Raw genomic sequence first — 17970 nt, 5'->3', positions numbered from 1 at the left:
TGGATGGAGCAGAAGCACACACGCTGCCACGCGGCCAGGTTTCAGCCCAGTTTGCCCACTTTGCAGCCCCGCGCCCCCACTCTGGCATCGTGTGTGTGTGGCTGGAGGCAGCCCTGCTCCCACTGCAGTCCGACGGGTACACTGCTCCAAAGACAGAGAGGGAGGCCTGGCAGGTTTTGTGCCTGTGTAATTGTGCCATTAGCGCAAAGCATTCCAGCTCACACTGCTCTCCATGCGTGTATTGCCCTCTGATAAGGCTACAGCCTGTGAAACACACTCGGGAGTTAGGGGCAAGGTTTTTTCACGTCCCACTTGCCCCAGGTGCAATACCCAGCAGCATGGGTCAGCCCCTGTTCACACTGAGACTTCCTCCAGGCTGAGGAGTCAATGCCCAGAAGCCTTAGGTGTCTCTGAAAAACCACGTGTCACCAGTCTGTTTTAAGGAGCACGTCAAGCAGGAGGCCCCAGACAGCGTGCTGGAAGGTGCTCTGCTGCCCTGCTCTCCTCAGGGCTGTGCCGCTCGGTGCCTGCACGGCCCCCGGGGCCGCGTGGAGCTGGGCCGGGCTCAGGGCAGAACGGCTCCTCCGCCTCCTGTGCCGATTGCAGCCCGGCCACGTCCTCACCGGCAGCTGCTGGCAGCCTGCAGGGATGGGATAGCTCGTGAACGGTCCGAGCACCCTCTAGGAATGCTTCTCGTGTCCTTCTCTTCTGCACCTCTCAGCTCCCATGCGGATCTGTGCAGGCAAGGATGGTTTCAGGCTCTTCCCCACCACGAGCGCACAGCCCTGTCGGAGCAGGGTGAGAAACTTCTGCACAGGCCTCTCCCCTCCCGACCTTGTCCTGGTAGAGCTTCAGCTTGGCAGCAAAGCAACTGCAGCTGGTGCCTGTTGGTGGACATGCCACTGGCTGCCACTTCCCACAGCTCCCCCCCAGGTCCCCGCTGTCCCCCCTGGCCCGCAGCCGGCCCGCTGCAGTGCAGCCCCGGGGAGCACGGGGTGCCTGGTGGTGCACGGCTCCACGAGCTCTGCAGCTGACACCAGCCCGCCTATCCAGGTGAAATGACGTCCCGAAAGTTTGTAATGCCAGCATCTCACCTCTTTAGCGGTGGAAATGTATATACCGAGGATTGTGGCTTAATTGATTGATTAATAACAGAAACTCTAATTGAATCCTCCCAGCTTGTACATAAGATGTCTTAATGTTAGAGCCTAGGGAGTAAATGCACAGCATGGAAGTATGAAGTGCAGCACAACCAGTAACACTTTCAATTTAAAAGTCAATCTCATTATACGAGAAGCTGTTTTCTCTATCCCTCTGGAAAGGCAACAGCAATCTCCCATCTTCTCCCTACCAGAGCCACATGGTTTGTTAGTGTCTGTGGGAGATGCAAATACAAGCTTTTTTTTTATTTGTTCCCACTGCTGCATATCTGAGCAGTTCAGTAAATATTCATGAGGCTGCCATTGTAGGAGCTCTGAAAACTACAGAAAATATGCCCTCCGAGGTGACATGTAATTTGGCACTTCCCGCATGGAGAGGCAAAGGATGCAGCCAGAGCAGAAATATCCTAATAATTAAATACCTTGCTACAACCTAATCTTTTCTGTTTCTCATTAAACATGAGACACCTCAAACCTTTTCCATATGCAGGGGCCCCTGTAGCACAGAGTTTGGCAGGACCAGCTAGGAAGGGTAGCTCTGCACAGACTGTCCAGGAGACCAGGCAGCATCTAGGGCCAGGAACATCTGTAATTTCTTCCCAAATTCTCACTTTGTGGTCATGATGCCTCTCACCCTGGAAAACAGAATCACTCTGTGCTGAAATATCTCCAGATCAGAACAGGCACTGACACAGTGCCCCCATGTTCTCCTTGCTCACCAAGGACACGGTCCTCCTCAGTTATTTCCCCTTCTGGGCCTGGCAACCCTGTGCGCTCCTGATTTAAGCTTCCAGACAAGCCTCGTGTGGAAATGGCTTGAGTTCATACTCTTGGATTGACTACTGCAAAGGCTACAGCCTGCTTGCTCCCTCCTGCAGCTTTCCAGTCCCCACCACCTGATGTCTCTAAACAAAAAGCCAAACGGTGCTAGAAAAACAGCAGCAATAAATACAAATCCACTCCTTCAAGTGTTCTCCATGCTTTGCTCCAGTTCATCATTCTGGTTTCCTGGACTCAAAATCTCAGAAGACTGGATCCTTCATGCCCAGACAAGGCAGCAGCCGCTGCCTCTCCCATCAGATCCAAGGGGCCACTCCGGGCTGTTCCTGCTGTGGGGCAGGAAGCTGGCTGGGGACCTGCTTCCAGCCTTTTTGTCATGTTCGCCTTTTTTCCTTTCCATTGCAGTAGCCTCCTCTTACAGGAGGTCTGCCTTTTCTAGACAGCTCTACTGCAATCTAAAAGGTCGGAGTCCAGAGTCGTGTGGAAGGAAATGTTAGCTCGGGCCATTTTATTAAGGAGGTTAATGAACTGTTAAAGTGGATTGTTCCCAGGAACTGATTCTTGGACGCCTGCCTAGGGGAGCCCTCTGCACCTCTGCCCATGAGCCAAGTGCCTGCGAGGCTCCAGGCTCCCGGTGCTTTAGACACGGAGGCTTTAGACACGGAGCCCGGCAGATGGCCTCCTGGCCCAGCACCATCTCCGTGCTTGCAGGGTGGCTGGGCATGGTGTCGGTGCACCCTGGCGGGAGGCAGGAGGGTCCCTGTGCAGAGGTGAGCTCCCACCAGGAGCCTGCTCGGCCCCCATGGGCGATGGGGGTGCTCTGCACTTCGTAGCCTTCAGCCCTCCGCTCGCGGGGCAGGAGGCAAGCACGTCCTGAAGAGGCCGTGTGGTGATGAGACGGCCGCAGAGGATACTTGATTGAATCTGATCTTGCCCCCACTTACTAGCTGTGTCTATAACATCCCCTTTATAGATCCGCCAGCCAGGAGATGTCCTGCCTGCTGCTTGTCCTGTTTCCTTTAACTACACCATCATTGGCATCTCAGTGTCATTCACGCCGTAATCTCGCAGATATCTGTTTCCTATTTGGATCCCACCTGTCAGAGCACCTCTTTCCCACTGGCGGTACGGGTAGTGAATGACCTTCAGCCAGCGAATGGTTATAGCCTTAAGACAACACAATTAAACATGTTTTATTGCTTAACACACTGTGTCAGGAGCCTTAGTTGTGTTTTTGTTCCAGTCTTCTATCGTTTTCAGAAATGCCTGGAACTGTGACAGCTCAAAGCGCTGGTGCACTCCTGTTCCCAGGTAATCAATAGAAAGCCTCAAGGTATCTCACACTTCTGTCAAATATGGGATTTTTAGCATGAAAGCATTTTCAAGACTTTTTTGGTCACTGCAAGGCTCCCCCGCCCTCCCGCTCCCATAGCTGTCAGGGCAAGGACACTGGGCTGCCACAAAAAGGAGCAGCCGAGCCGCGGGTGAGAGGGCTCTGGATGCGCACCAGGACAGGATGGATGGGTTGGGATGGGTGGGACCGGACGGGACGGATGGGGCAGAGCCGAACCAGGGCCCCGCAGGAGGCCAATGCCACTGTGTGGGGATGCCACTGCACTCCCCAGCCTCCGGGGAAGAACTGTAGGCATGGAGGAGGGACGGGTTTGGTGCCAGTGCCACCTACGTGCGGTCACCACGCACCCCCTGAAAGCCTCCCGTGCTGCCCAGCACACACAGAGCGAAACGAGGCGTGGGGGGCGCTCACGGGGCTAGGCCTGGCTGAAAAAATGTTAATTTTGTTACTGCAGGTATTCCACTTTCCCTCTGCTTCGGGGTTGTGGTTTTGTTTTTGTCTGTTTTCTGTTGTTGTTGTTGTTTTTTAAGAATCTTTGTGAATTAGATCCCAGTAGCAATTTATCTGTTTTTCAGAAAAACGCCTGTGTTCGCATGAGCAGCATGCCAGGGTGAAATGTTAGTTTCTTTGGGTAGAAAAACTGTCTTTTCACTTTAGAAAATTATTCCAGGTAAAATTAAATATTTATGTATTTCACAGTCTCACAAAGCTTGTTTTTGCTCAGATGAAGAAGAGTCTCCAATATCATCCCATTTGTATCATCACAGCTTTAGCTGGCGTTTGTCTGGCTGCTGGATCTCTGCATCTGCTGCATCTCTTAGCACACAGCTCAAAACCTTCGGCTCAAACCGCCACCAAGTTGAAATGGAGGCAGCAGACATTTTGAATAATATCTTATTTCTTTCTAAAGTGTTCATTTTCAGCCTATGGCATCTGTGAGTTATTCTTCGTTATTTCTTAAATGCATAATCTGTGCAAAGTCAGGCCACGTGATTTGTGTGAACTTTTTCATAAGCCCTCTCTCAGACGGTCTCACATTTATGTGTAAATGACTACTCATTTCCTGAATCCTTATCCAATTGGCTTGTGCAGTTGTTGTCATTAATGGTTTTAACTGCATTTAAATTGTCTTGATTTGTCTGTGAGTTGCATTGGTCAAGAAACGCTTGTTTGACACATGCATCATTTCTGTCTTGATCTAACCTCCAAGATGTCCTTTGTTGCCAGCGGTAAATGCTTTTGGTAGCAACCAGAGGGCACAGCAGGGGTCTGTCGAGCCTGTGCTAAGGTGTGAGGTCTATGCACACAGGGCTGTTCCCACAGGAATTAACACATTTCGTGGCTGACCAAACTATTTTCCTATTCCTCCTCCTGAGAGAGATTTTTCGCTGCCTCTGTGGCAAACCTCCCCAAGTGAAATGATGCTTGCTCCATGCACGGATTTGATGGGAGTTTTGTTTGCAGAACCCAGAACAAACTAACCAAAAAATTAAAGTGAAATTGCTAGTCAGACTGAGATTGTGCGATGTTTTGCTTAAAGGTTTCCTGATGGGAGAGGGAGTCCCTTACCCAAAGGCAGAGCCTCTTTGCAGCATTGCTGCTTCTCATCCCTGCCTGTGTGCAAGATGCCAGCTCTCCGAAAGGCAGTGCAGGAGGCAGACTACTTTTTCTCCTTAAGGCTAAATCAACCTTTTGCACCACAATTATCTCTGGACTAGATTCACTGCATCAACGCAGGGCTGCATGCAATCCGAAACCATTTGCATTTCAAGAATTTCTCCGGGGGCTACCAAGGCTCCACAGCGGCCTGGAGGGGAGGCAGGAGGGCGTGCAGCACGGAGCCTTGGGGGACAGCCCGTGTGGGGGGCGTGCACGGGAGCCTGCGGGGAGAGCTGCTGAAGCACCCCGCTCCCCTGCCGGGCCGTGGCTCAGTTTTTCCCGGAGAGCAGCGGTCAGCATCCAGGGGCAGGTGTCAGTAGCCGCAGTCTGGCTGACGGCTGATGGCAGCGTGTCCCCGTCCCATTCCTGGTGAGGTCTGGAAAGCTCTGCCTGGGACGAGGCACACCAAGCCTTCCTCCTCCAGCCATGCAGAGCTGCCTCTGCAGCAGAAGCAGTGAAACCCACCCGTGGCAGAGCTGTCATCGTTGTTGGACCCCACGCTGCAAGGGTCTGGCTTTGTCCCCATCCCTGCGTCCCTCCCACGCGGGAGCATGGCTCTCCAGAAGGACGCTGGGCTGCATTTCCACAGCACGCTTCTCCAGTGCTCCACATCCCACGGTCTGTTGCTGCTGGTGCATGGCAAGCCACTTTCCTTCCTCCTCTTGCTCTCCGGGGGGCCAGACCCGTTCCCACCCATGCCCAGCAGAACGTGGCGCGGGCTGCGTGCAGGCGCTGGCTGGCAGCGAGCGGGGAGGCCACGAGGAGCCAGAGCAATCGTCCTTGATTGGAGAATCCTGACACAAATGGCAAGAGAAAAACAAATAGGGAGGGAAATGAACAAATTATACCGATAATTGGTTTAAAAAATGCATCAAAGAAAAATGATATCCAATAATACTGCTGGTTCCTAATGAATGTGTGTGTAATAAAATCAGGCTGTTTGGGCCGTGGTTAGCCCTGCACTTCACATCCCCAGATTAAAAATGGAACATCTGTGATGATTTAATTTACATGTTAATAACAAACAGGCCTCCAGAAACCAACGAATAAATGCCTTTTATTGCCGGCGTATCTTTTCCACTGCAGCTTGAATGAAAACTCTGGTAATTAATTGTTTTAAGCGATTCTATTAAAAAGTGTCTGGAAGTGCTGTGTGCCGAATGTTTATGTGGGCAGGCAGACGAGAAGAATACAGACGAGGAAGCAGCCTGCTAATTATGTGCCTTTTTAAAATTCACTGCCTTAAAGACATGGGATACTTTTAAACATGGAAGTCGACCTGGGCACATTTATTTTTCCCCATTGTTCCTTTCCAGTTGAAAAGTTTGCAATTTAAAACGAATAGCGGATCCCGATGTCGCTGTCTTCCCGCACAGAGCACCCTGGAAGGGAAAGCTGCCTTCTGGAGCATCGGGGCTTGGCCGGGGCACCGTGTGCCAGCCCTGGGGCATGGCAGCTGGACGTGGCCGCTGTGCTCCGTGCGAGCTGCAGGCACCTTGGCCAAAGATTGCCCGGGCGTGCAGCAGCTCCCCAGGCAGCTGATGCTCCGTGAGACAATGACACTGTGGCCTCTCTTTCTCTCACAATGTGTTTAATTTTGAAGGGAAATTCTTTCACATGCTTTGAGTTCTGGAAACAGGTCTTACAAACGTGCAAGTGCCTCTGTCCAAATTGCTGCTGCCCTGCGACATCTGAGCTGTGCAGCAGTTGCTGCCGTGCTGCAGCTGCCCGGCTCCCGGGCAGTCGGGGCCCCTCCACGTGCCCACCGGCGCTGGCAGAGCCGGCCGAGCCGCCCAGGGCAGCCTGCAGAGCTGCTGATGGGAGCAGGGTGAAGCAGTGCTGAGCAACTCTGAAGCTCCCAGCCACAATTCCCATTCCTGACGTCCAGGAGCTGCCCCGCGGGGCTGCTGTCTTCCTGAGATGCCGCTGGTAAAGTTACTTTCATGACCACTGCATGTCCTTAAAATGAACACCACGGCTGCGGCTTCATCATTAAAATTATTCAGTATGTTTTGCAGAGAGCACAGGCAGGCCGTGGAGCTGCCACCCTGGCAGAGGAGCGTGCCCAGGGCCTCACCCTCACCTCGGGCTGGCACTGGCGCTGCCCCAGCCGCTTGCCGGCCACCTCCGAGGTTTGCTTTGCCGTGGGGACAGGGCCTGGTTCGTGGCAGAGATGCCCTCATTGCTCACTTGGCAGCGACTGCCTCCAGGATGGGAACATCTGGTGAAAGCATCGCAGCCCTAATGAACTGCTCCCTGGCTGTGGACTGAACCAACGCCTAAAGCAGCGTGAGCGGCCCCGGAGCAGAGCGCCCAGCCTGCGGCCACCGGGCAGGGAGCCGTGCGGCACACAGCTCCCCGCAGCACGGCCGGCTCTGCCGCGGGGTGCTGGGACCACGGGGCTCGAGGCAGCCTGCGAGGTCTCTCGTGCATCTGAAGTGCCAGCGTGTGGCCGTGGGAGCAAGCGCTGCCGTGAAGTCGCTCACCGCCGCAGCCCTCCGTGCGTTACCTTCTGCTGGGGGTGAGGATGAGTATTGTTTCCTCTCACCTCCCTTGCTATTGTTTTCTCTCTGACAGGAGAAAAGAAATCAGGAGGCTAAAGAAATAAAGAAATGCCCCCTTTACAAAATAAAACAATGGCGAAGTGTCTGGATAGTCATGCCTGTGGCAGCTCCTCTATGATACTATTTATCCACTTTTTTAAAAAGATAAAAAGTGTGCACAGCTCTCCTAGTTATCCACTGTGATGAGAAAAGGACCCTTCCCAATATTGCTAATCAGGAGTTGTCTGCTTGCTACCATTTTGCTTTCTGCGATAACAGAGCAGCCGGTTTCACAGATAAACTGTGTCCTGAATTCGTTTGCTTTTAGTGTGAGCATCCTTGCTAAGAAGAACACATGGAAGCTCCCAATTAAACTTTTTGCTCTGATTTGATGCTTTTGTGCCTTTTTCTTGTCCTCAGGTAAACCAAAACTACATATAAGCAAACTCCAATACCCCAGAGCAGGCTTTTGCACAGATGGCAACACTCCCTGTCTCTCTCGATGGTGGCTCACACAAGAGGGTCAGACACCGGCGGCCCCAATCTCCGTCCCAAGCTGCCTCTCCAAGCACCACAGCAGCACAGAAGAACACTGCACGGGGCAGCATCCCTGGTGTTCAACGCTTTTCACGTGCTGGCTACAAATGCACAGACAATGCACCCTCCCGTTGGGTGGGTAGACGCGACCTGTGCGGCGCGCACATATCTGCTCACACAGAAGGCTGGTCTTTGTCACCACGTCACTGCCTTCGGCCTGCAGAAACACCCCTTCGAACAAACAGCTCGTTTCCTGGGCTTGCTGCGGGTGGCGAGGATCCCAGGCCAGCTCCAGGCTGTGTTTCCCTGCATTGAAAGCACTCCGCACAAGCACAAGGGGCTGTGCTGCGGGTTACCAGGAGGATGCCGGGGAGCTGCAGGTCCAGCACCTTGGCAGCACCGGGCTGGGCAGCACCGGGGGCACGGAAGCAGCGCTGCGGGGATGCAGGGGGCAAGGAGCCAACAGCGGGGGTGCCGGAGGCATTGCTGACCCCGGCATGGCTGGGAGCGACCTGCGCTGTGCCCCGCCACCCTTGCCGGCTGTCCCACGGCTCAAGCAGGACAGACGGACGGGGACACCGGGCTGAGGACAGGTTCCAGCCGCCCACGCGCCGCGCCCCGAGCACCCCGCGGGCGGGCAGGAAGCGGATGTGTGCGGGGTTATTTATGGCGCGTGGCAGCAGGACAATGCTTCCAAACTAAAAATTGCTCCTAAACCAAAGCATAAATTTCAGCTGACAGCAGGCAGGCAGTGAGGTAAATCGGGAGGAAGCCGAGCGGGCTGTAACATTTCTGTTGCTGTTTGCTATTAAAAGATAGGGGCAAGGGAGACAGAAAAAAATATCTGCGAGGTGCAGGATTACACATTTCTTGGAGTAATTACATCCACAATTCTACTTGGGTGACAGGGAGCTCCCCATAATCACTGCCAAAGAGGCTACAGACTAATGTGCTCTAATGAGAAGGGAAGACTTCTTTTCCACCCCTCTCTGCCTTTCATGTCGTGATTGTTCAGAGCTGAGAGCTGCCCCTCTTCGCCAGGGGTGCACGGCATTCAGTGTACGCTTCCTAGCACCACAGAAAGAAAAGCCCACTCTCTGCCTTTGTTTTGCACATGAAAAGCTCTCCTTCCCTCGCTGTCAGCTGAATGCCATAAGACAAGGTCCTTTAGCACACGCAGAGTTTGGGCAACCCTTGCTGTCGCTGGCTTCCCCCTGGGCTCCGTGTGCTCGGCATTGAAAGCAGACGTAGAGGAAACCTCCAGTTCCATTTGAAAAGCACCTGGGAGCGTTTAGAGAGGTCCCTCTGTGGGGTGGAGATGCCGTTCCTCCTGCCTCCCTCCTAGCTTCTCCTTGGAGCTGGGTTGTTTGCTGCTCAGCTCCACTCTGGCTGTTCCCCAGGGGCCGAGGCAGCTTCGCTGAAGGTTTCTTTCCCCAAAAAGGAACAAGAGGAGCGCTGCTAAGGCAAGGAAAGCAGGAAGGAGGGAGGGAAGGGGTTCCCTCGAGGTTGGGTGTTTGCACAGGAGGCGATGGGAGGGAGGGAGCCGTCCCCAGGCCCCGCGCTCTTGGGTGCCCCTCAGACGCGGTGCGGGGCTGGCTGTGGCTGGGAGGCCGCCACCTTCACGGCCCCAGAAAGCAAAACCCCCTCCCTGTGGGCCGGTGGGCAGCCGGAGTGGCTCCATCCCTGCGGCAAACAAAGGGAAAGAGCCACTTGTCAGCTCTTCAGTCAGTCAATATTTCACTGAACTTTGTTTTCCCTATTTAGTACAATTAAAATCCCAAGGAGAAGTCTTGTATAAATCAAAGTTCTTTTAAAGTGTACCACGCAGACACACATATCGGTGCTGCTGCACAGCGTGTGCCAGTAAAAAATATGCAACCCCCTTTGGCAACACAAGCAGAAATAAGCAATTTAGGATCTTAAAAGATAAAAGATAATAAAAGTAATTAAGATAATTAACCACCCTGAAGAGAGAAGAATTTACTGCTGTAAATTTTGTACTTAGTTTTAGATGGCAATATCGCAGCTGCCACTCCACTTAATATACAGCACATCAAGGCGTGCTGCCTGTGCCAGTGCCGTTGGCTACAAGGGGGGCTCACTGCAGCGTGGCTATCAGTGGCCACGCTGCACAAGCCTTGGGAAAGCCTTGCCCATGGCCTGAGCTGGCTGCGACCCTGGGTCACACAGCTCCAGCCTGGACAAGGAGCATGGAGCGAGGACAACACGGCACAGCATTGAGGCACAGATGCTCCTGAGCACCAGCTCCTCCGACACCCAGAAGCTCGCTCCTTGGGCAGCCCGGTGCCAAGCCAACCTCGCAGGGACCGAGCAAGAGATGGGTTTTCTCTGAGCCTGGCCTGGGCTCTACAAAGTGGCTTTAAAGCAGCAGCAGCCAGCCCAGCCTGCACTGCCCTCAGCAGCGGTGCCACAGCCTCAGGTGCCAGCGCTGAGAGCAGGACGGGCAGCATTTAGCCAGCAAGGCTCTGCAGAGGTGCACCTTGCGGTTTCGTTGTTTGCACATGAAATCCTCTGGGGCCAACGGGGAGTGCTCTGACCATGCCTGGCCATGCAGCGAGGGGAGTGGGGCACGGCCTGCTCTGCCTACGCCACGCACCACACACTGCGTGCAGGGCTGGCACTGCCCTGCTCCCAGCACCAGGACCAGGCGAGCACTGCTCCTCTCATCAGCCATTTGCTGGGTTTCCAAACAAGTGTGTTGTCTCGTGCTGGCTGTCATGCTTCAGACGAACCACCTGTGAGCATCCCAAAGGAACCAAAATGCTCCTTGAAATTCTCCATTGCCTCCCAAGCTAGACTGCTGCTGTGCTTTAGTGAGCGCACATCATGCTACTGGTATTGCCTTGTTGTTTCCTCCTCTCCCCATCCGTCTGTATCCATCTGTTGCGACTTAGCTCTACTAACAAGCTTTCTGGGATGATGAGTGCTTTTAGCTCCATGTTAAGCAGTGCCTGGCACAGCAGGAACGCAGCCATGGCTGGGACTGCTGGCCACGCTGGAGCACAAGCCCTCTTCTTCCTCGTCTGCTTTTCTTAGCCTTTGCCCGATGCAGTTTCACACCGAGAGATGCTGCACAAAAGGGGTCATGAGAGTCATCCTGCACATGTGTGCAGGGATCGCCAAGGGCCAGCATCACCTTTGCTCTTTTCAGTCTCTGCCTCTTTGCAAGGAAATTCCTTCATTAAACAAGGACCAGTAGTCCCATTCTCCTCACTGACAACAGACCCTCGCAGTGTGAGCTGATTCTCTGCAGGATTGCCCTATTCTTTCTCCAATTAGCTAAGCCAAACCAGCCCTGGCTGTCTCGGTGCTGAGGCAGTGGCTCTGCGCATCTTCTTGTTTGTTCTGCCAAGACTCCATCACCCAGCGTGCCTGGCCCACTGGCCCTACTCAGCACTTTGCACAGCACAAGCCCAGGCACATTCTGGCCTTACCACAGCGTTAGGAGACAATCACACCGTGCACTTTCTGATAAGAGCAAACCCAGTTTCACTGAGCCCTCCCCAAGCCAGGTCCTGGGCTGCCTGCTGTGCCTTCCCCTCCTGCTGGCTCCCTCCCTTTAGGTTCACACCAACTGCTCATTCCCGAGAGGAAAACTGGGACAACATCACAGGTCCCTGGGGCGGGTGGGGCCGATCCTCTGTGCCCAGCCACTGACTCCCACCCTCAATGGCATCACCTCTGGCATGACCTGGATTTCCCAGGAACCAAGAAAACTAACCCTGCAAAAGAAAGTAAAGAGCTGAACTTGGAGCTGACTTGATTCATTAGCGGGCAGAAAACCAACAAGCAGCTGTGCCTGCACCCCCGAGATGCTGGGTTTGTGGCGAGGACGGGCAGGATGGCAGGGCAAGGGCAGGGCAGGAGCAGGGGAAGGGGCAGGGGCAGGGGCAGGGGCAGGACATCCCCCTGGGCACAGCTGCTCCGGCTCTGCGGGTGTGCAGCTGGCGGAGCCGCCGCGCTGTGCCGTTGGGATTCTCCCTGCCCACCGCACTGGAGCATCTCCAGAGAGGCCGCATCCTGCGTGCCCTCCAGCACCGCGCAGGGGGGAGGCCTGCTCTGAGAGCAGCCAGAACAGCCTGCGAGAAAGATGGAGCAGGGGAATTGTCTGTGTGTAAAAGAGGGCAAGCTGCCGAGTCACGGTGCTGCAGAGGGACCCCAACACAGGCACGGGCCAGCAAAGCAGCCGAGCGCTGCGGCCGGGGGCAGTCGGCAGCCAGGGGCGTGCTGGGCAGGGAGGCGCTGGGTCTGAGAGCAGGGCTGGCCGTGGGGACAGCGGCTCCTGCTCGAGGACGGGGCTGGCAGTGGGCATGAGGAAGGAGGGAAGGGGGTGAGGGATGAAGGAGAGGTGCCACCCTTACAGCACGGGGCAGTGAAGCTGAGGAGCGTTCCCCGGTGAGCGAAGGAGGCGCTGCGAGGTGGGAGGCGGGCTGTCCCTTGTGTCAGTGACAGGCGGTGGCCGCGCAGTGCCTTCAGCTCAGCACTGCCAGCGGAGCCCCAGCCAGCCTTGGCTCCAGCACCCCTCTCCTCCAACGCCAGGCAGTGCAGAGCCCTGGCACACCCAGAAGTCACCCACCACCCCCCACACCGCCCACCACCAGGCCGGCTGTCCCGTGCACTGGCAGGCTCACGGCTTCTCTGGGTCCCTCGGCCACCAGCACAGCTGCACCGTTCCTGCTCACCCCCACGTCCCTCGCTACCTGCTCCAAGTGGGCATTCACCGCTTGGTCCCATCCACAAGAACCTAAGCAACGTTTCTGCGTTCCCTCTGCTGCCCATCCTTATTTCTCGCTTGCTGTTTTAGCATTTCCACACCCTGTGAAGCTCCGTGGGCAGGAACAGCCCTGGGAGGACTGCTTGCTCTGCACTCGTGGGGCAAGAGCTGAGCCAGAAAGAGTTTAGAGAAGAGTTGGAAGCAATCAGAAATTACTGGAACCAGTCTGTCCAGTGAGCACAGGCATGGAAAGGGGAAGCAAAATTAAGCCGTGTGGAGAGGAAGGTGAGATCCAGCACGGTTTTAGCTTCGTTTTCTAATGAAATGCAATTTACGTGATCAGGCTGTCCATGCCTGTCTGTACCTGGCTACATGTCTGCTGTAATAACTTCTTAATCTCTTGGCAGATTTCAACCCAATCTGACAGAAGTGTGGGATAATGACATTCCTCAAAGTTGTGCGAAGAAGGGCTTCTGCCTGGGGGGAGGTTCCCCCTCCCTGCCCGTGGCCAGGGCCCGCTGCCGGCACGGCTCTTCCAGTACCGGGTGGATCAGGACGGATACTGGCAAGAGCTCATATCGACTACCCAAAATGCAAAAAGCCTTTGGCAGAGCTCATGAATGATAGTGAGAGATGAACTGATGAGCAGTTCTGTTGCTGGTTCCTGTGCCCTTGGATCTACTTACACCAATGCGAGCTGCAGGCGTTGGGAAGGCGTTTGTGCGGGGCAGAGGCGGGCGGCAGAGGTGGCACGGATCTCTGCTGCTCCTGCAGCCGTGCGGGGAGAAAGCAACGGCTCGAGCTGGACGGGGATGTGGGGGGAGGACAAGAGCAAGCAGCAGGGCTGGCAGCAGGGGCCGAGCTCGAGGCGCAGGGGACATGGGGGACGCAGGCAGATGCCAGCAGGGAGCGGCAGCGCAGGGCGCAGGGCACAGCCCAGCCTGGCCCCAGCCGCTCTGCTGGGTGTCATCAACACGAGAGCAGCTCACTTCACATCACAGAATGTTTGTTTGCCGTAGGAAACCGAAGTCCCAGATCGCCTCCTCTGTATCTGCCACCAATTAACGCAATTTATTGCACTGTAAATCCCCACGGCCGGCAGCCCCCGTGGCCGGGACTGAGCCCGCCTGGCTTCCTCTGCAGCCAGACCTCAGCCCCTGGCCGGGAGCAGCTGGGGCCAGGTTTCTTTGAAATGCAGTGCTGCGAGGGTCTGGACCTGAGAACAAAATCCTGCCTGTGGCGGAAGCAGACGGGGTTATGCAAGAGACCCTTTTTGGCTCTTGTGGCTGTGGCTCTGTACAGTTCCTGTACTGCAAATAACACCGGGGAAGACGCGCTGCCATTAATAACATCTCAGCGCCCGTCTGCGCCGCTGCTTTTCCCCTCTCATGTGTTCGCACCTGCGGTGCCTGCCCGCGGTATGGGGACGTGACAAGCGGAGGCAACCGCTGCAGCCCCGGCCCCCGCTGCCACCCTCGAGAGCCCCTGAGCTTCAGCAGCGCAGCCAGCCACCGGGGATGGCCTGGGAGGCCGAGCCAACCCACCTCGCGCCCAGCAGCCAGCTGTAAATGGACATTGCTTTTTTTTAATCCCATAAATCACAGAATTAAGAGACAGAATCAACCCAGATGCTTGGAAGTTAACCAAAACTTTGAAGAAAAAAAAAAAAAGTGTATTTAGCAGAAAACAGCTATCAAGAGCTCGTAAAGGAAGGGGAAAAAAATCATGGAGCAAATTTTTATGAATCTTACTAACTTCCTGCAACTGTCTTGTCAAGATATCTGGCTGCAAAGCCTCTACTCAATGCTAAAAGAAATTTTGTGAGTTTGCTTTGCATTTCCAAAAAGGAGGTTTTTTTAGAAGAAAATTCATAAAATGCCTCTTATTTTATAATTTTAAAAAAAATACTTATGAAATTTTAAGTTGCATTTAAATGACAGAACTCCCCAGTAAAATTTGTTTACTGCTGGTATCAGTTATTTTTAGAATTTTCAGCAATTCCTGCACTGTGAAACAGCTTGGAATAAAAATAGACAGGAGCATTAAAACAATCGGATAAAAATGTCGTTTTGAAGTAGCCCCTTTTAAATTTAACAGTAAATAACTATTCCCGGTGCAGTTTTCTCCCTGTCGCCCCCTCCCAGCATTTCCCCACCCAACATTAACGAAGTTCTCCCACGAGGGCGTGGTGCTGGGGCTCCTGCCTGCTCTCGAGGAAGACAGAAAATCTCGAGGCCTCTCATCTGTCCTTAAAACACTCCGGTTTGGGGCTGATGGAAAAGTGTGAATGTCTGTATTGTGCACACAAGCAATTTCTGCAGCCTGGGAGCCCCCTCATTCCTTCCAAATACAACCTTCAAGCATTCTCTTCATCATTTCCCAAATCCTTGTGTAGCTGCCTATTGTTCAGCACAAGAAGCTCTCAGGAGCCAGGGCTGAGCTTCGTTTAATTGCCGAAACGCAGCGAGCGGTGCCTGCCCGGGGAGGGAACGGCCGCGGCAGGGCAGCCCCTGCCCCAGGCACCCCCGGACCCCCGCCCAGCTCCCCGTCCAGCAGTCACCCCGCTCCCTGAGAGCCAACGGCACTGGCAGTGCTGCCCACGAGCCGGAGCATCCTGGCTGTGATCTGAGCTTTTACATCGCCGTGGTGGTTTTGAAAAGGGAATAAAAAGTGGGGTCGGGCTGCCGGTCGCTGGGTGCTGGCAGGGCTCGGGAGGCTGAGGCAAGGGCTGGTTCCTCCTGCAGCCCCGGGAAGCCCCCGGGAGCCGTGAGGAGCCGTGAGGAGCCGTGAGGATCCATGAGGAGCCGTTCCCTTGTGAACCACCCGGCTGCCTGAGAACACCGAGCGTGGAAGTCGCTCTGTACCCCAGCAGGGTGAAGATGAAGTGAGCTGACCCGGGAGCAAGCACGCGCCTTCATTTACCCTTTGCACGTATTTGTCCAACAGCTCCAGTACCAGAGTTGCTTGCAGGGAAACCTGAGAGGGAGGAGTTAAGGAAAAAAAAAAAAGGGGGGGCAAAAAAAAAATCAGTTTATTTTATTCCAGAGTGACAAATGTATTTTGAAATGAAATCCAGAAGTGTTGCCAATGAGCCTTTGTTTGCTCTCGCACAAAAGTCCCAGCCGGGCGGTGAGGAGCAGAGGGAGGAGGAGAAGGAGAGGAGGAGGAGGAGGAAAGATGTGGAGAAGCAGAGGAGGAGAGGAGGAGGGCAGCGCTGCTGAGGCCCTTCTCAGCTGCATTCCAAGGGGCTTTCTGAAAAGAATGAAGTGCTGAGCGTTTGCCAAATAAAGGAGGGGGGCAAAGGTTGCTATTTATCCCAGAAAAGTAGCCAACATTATGTCTATTGATGGGAAGGAACCTGAAGAATTGTGGGAAGGAAGAAAGTTCCTTCAGCTGCCAATCAAGGGCCCAAATTTCCATGAGCTGCCAATCATAATTAAAAGGAATGTGGCAGTTCAGGAAGGTCACAGCAGCAAGGATCTCTCTGAATAAACACCGGGTCCCAATTGAAAACCACTCCAAAGGCTTCGAGTGATAAAAACACTAACATCTACATTGATAATTGTTGTTGTTGGTCTCTCGGAAAGACTACCCTTTTTCCCTGACGCCCGGGATCATCCCCGGCTCGGAGCCGCTCATTTACACGTGTCGGGGCACAGACCCCGGCTGCGGGCAGGTCCCGGGCTGCCCCCGCCAGCCCCACGGCCCCAGCAGCGCGGGCAGTGCTGCCCATGCCCCTCGAGAGCTCACGGCAGCCCGGCCCGGCCATCTCCCTGCCAGGAGGGTTTTGAGGTGGTTTTCCCACACAGCCTCCAAGCAGAACACTTGCCTTGTCTGGGTAAAGCAAACCTTTCCCCAAAGCGGCTCTGCCCAATTGTGACGGCGTTCGAACCGCCCGCAGCCCCCGGTCAGTGCAGCCCTCTGTCATCTTATGCTGTTTTTGAAAAGAAGTGCAAAGCCTCTCAGCCCCTCTGTTCAGCACCAAGGTTGGCTTTCATCATGAGAAAAACGTAGGTGGACAAAACACAGGCCCCACGCAGCCCAGAAGGGCACTGCAAGGCTCCGAATTTAGGCTTGCCTTGCTAGTAAGGAAACTGGAAATCTGGAAAATGATAGAAATGCCAGAAACAAGCAGTGGAGCACCCACCCCCTAAACAATTTAAAGGACGACACGGGAGCATGACGCTAGCTCCCAGGGCTGCAGCTTTCCAGCTGGCAGGGCAGCCCCGTGAGCGCGCCCACAGGCACCGGGCAGCCCGCAGGCACTCGGCGGCCACGGGCTGTTCCCGTCTAACCGCGGGCTGGCGAGGAGAAAATCGGCTCTGGGCAGGGAACCAGCACGGGGCCCCTGAAGCTGGAGTGGGATGCGAGTGAAGCACAGGCATGGGGCAGGACCCCTGCCAGGGGTAATTCCACCGTGACCAGACAAATTCTCTTACACTTTCAGCTTTTTTCAGCACCAGCCATGCACTTCTTTTCCCCCAGAACGCCGCTCAGCACCCAGGGACTGCAGAAAGAATCCCTTTTGCATCCAAGCCTTCTACACAAGCGAACCAAACTGTTTTGTTCTGTTTGCTTCAGCACACCCAACAGAACAGGGCAGTGGGTGCTGATGTTTAAATACTGCTTCCAACAGCCACAAGGTCACCAAGTTCCAGTGCTCGCACGTATTAAAAGGCCATCAAGTACCAGCAGACTGGAGGAGGAGGAAGTATGTAAGTTAGAGGAAGGTAGGAGGAGAAGTAGGAGAAAGTAAGAAGAGGAGAAGTAAGGAGGAAGCTGTAAGTTAGGCAGCATACAAAACGCACCAATGCTTGTCTAACACAGCTAACTGTAATCCCCTGCGCCTGCAGCCCGAATGGCCGGGCTACTCGTACACAGACAGTGACATTCACACAGAGAGAGCAGAACAGCTCCGTCTGTGCTTCTGCCGTGGGCTCCTGCAGCCTCCACAGCCCCTAAGGTCAAATCCAGCACCGTCGTGCCTTCTCCTCAGGGGCTACGCGGGGTCTCGTGCACACAGCCTGCTGAGCACCGTGCCCAGCTGCTCCCAGCACCGGCGTCTGTACGCAGCACGTGGGTGAGCGCGGCTGCTGCGGGTCCTCCCTGGGCTGCTGGCAGCACTTGACACGTGGTGGTAATGCAATGTGACTTCCAGCTCCGCGCTGCCTGCTGCAACACGCTCCCCTTCAGACTGGCACA

General features: G+C 54.7%; 1 long non-coding RNA gene across 1 annotated transcript; it reads left to right on the top strand.

The window, feature by feature from the left end:
* Positions 1-2431: 2431 nt before the first annotated feature.
* LOC308179174 lies at positions 2432-17757 on the top strand. The gene is made up of 2 exons (XR_013940203.1): positions 2432-13053; positions 13176-17757. It is a non-coding gene; the product is annotated as an uncharacterized lncRNA (long non-coding RNA).
* The last annotated feature ends 213 nt before the right edge of the window (positions 17758-17970 follow it).

This window comes from Anser brachyrhynchus (assembly GCF_964034855.1).
Source record: "Anser brachyrhynchus genome assembly, chromosome: 17".
Lineage (NCBI taxonomy): Eukaryota > Metazoa > Chordata > Aves > Anseriformes > Anatidae > Anser > Anser brachyrhynchus.
The sequence above is the reverse complement of the archived record's forward strand: the minus strand, read 5'-3'. Positions and strand labels throughout refer to the sequence as shown.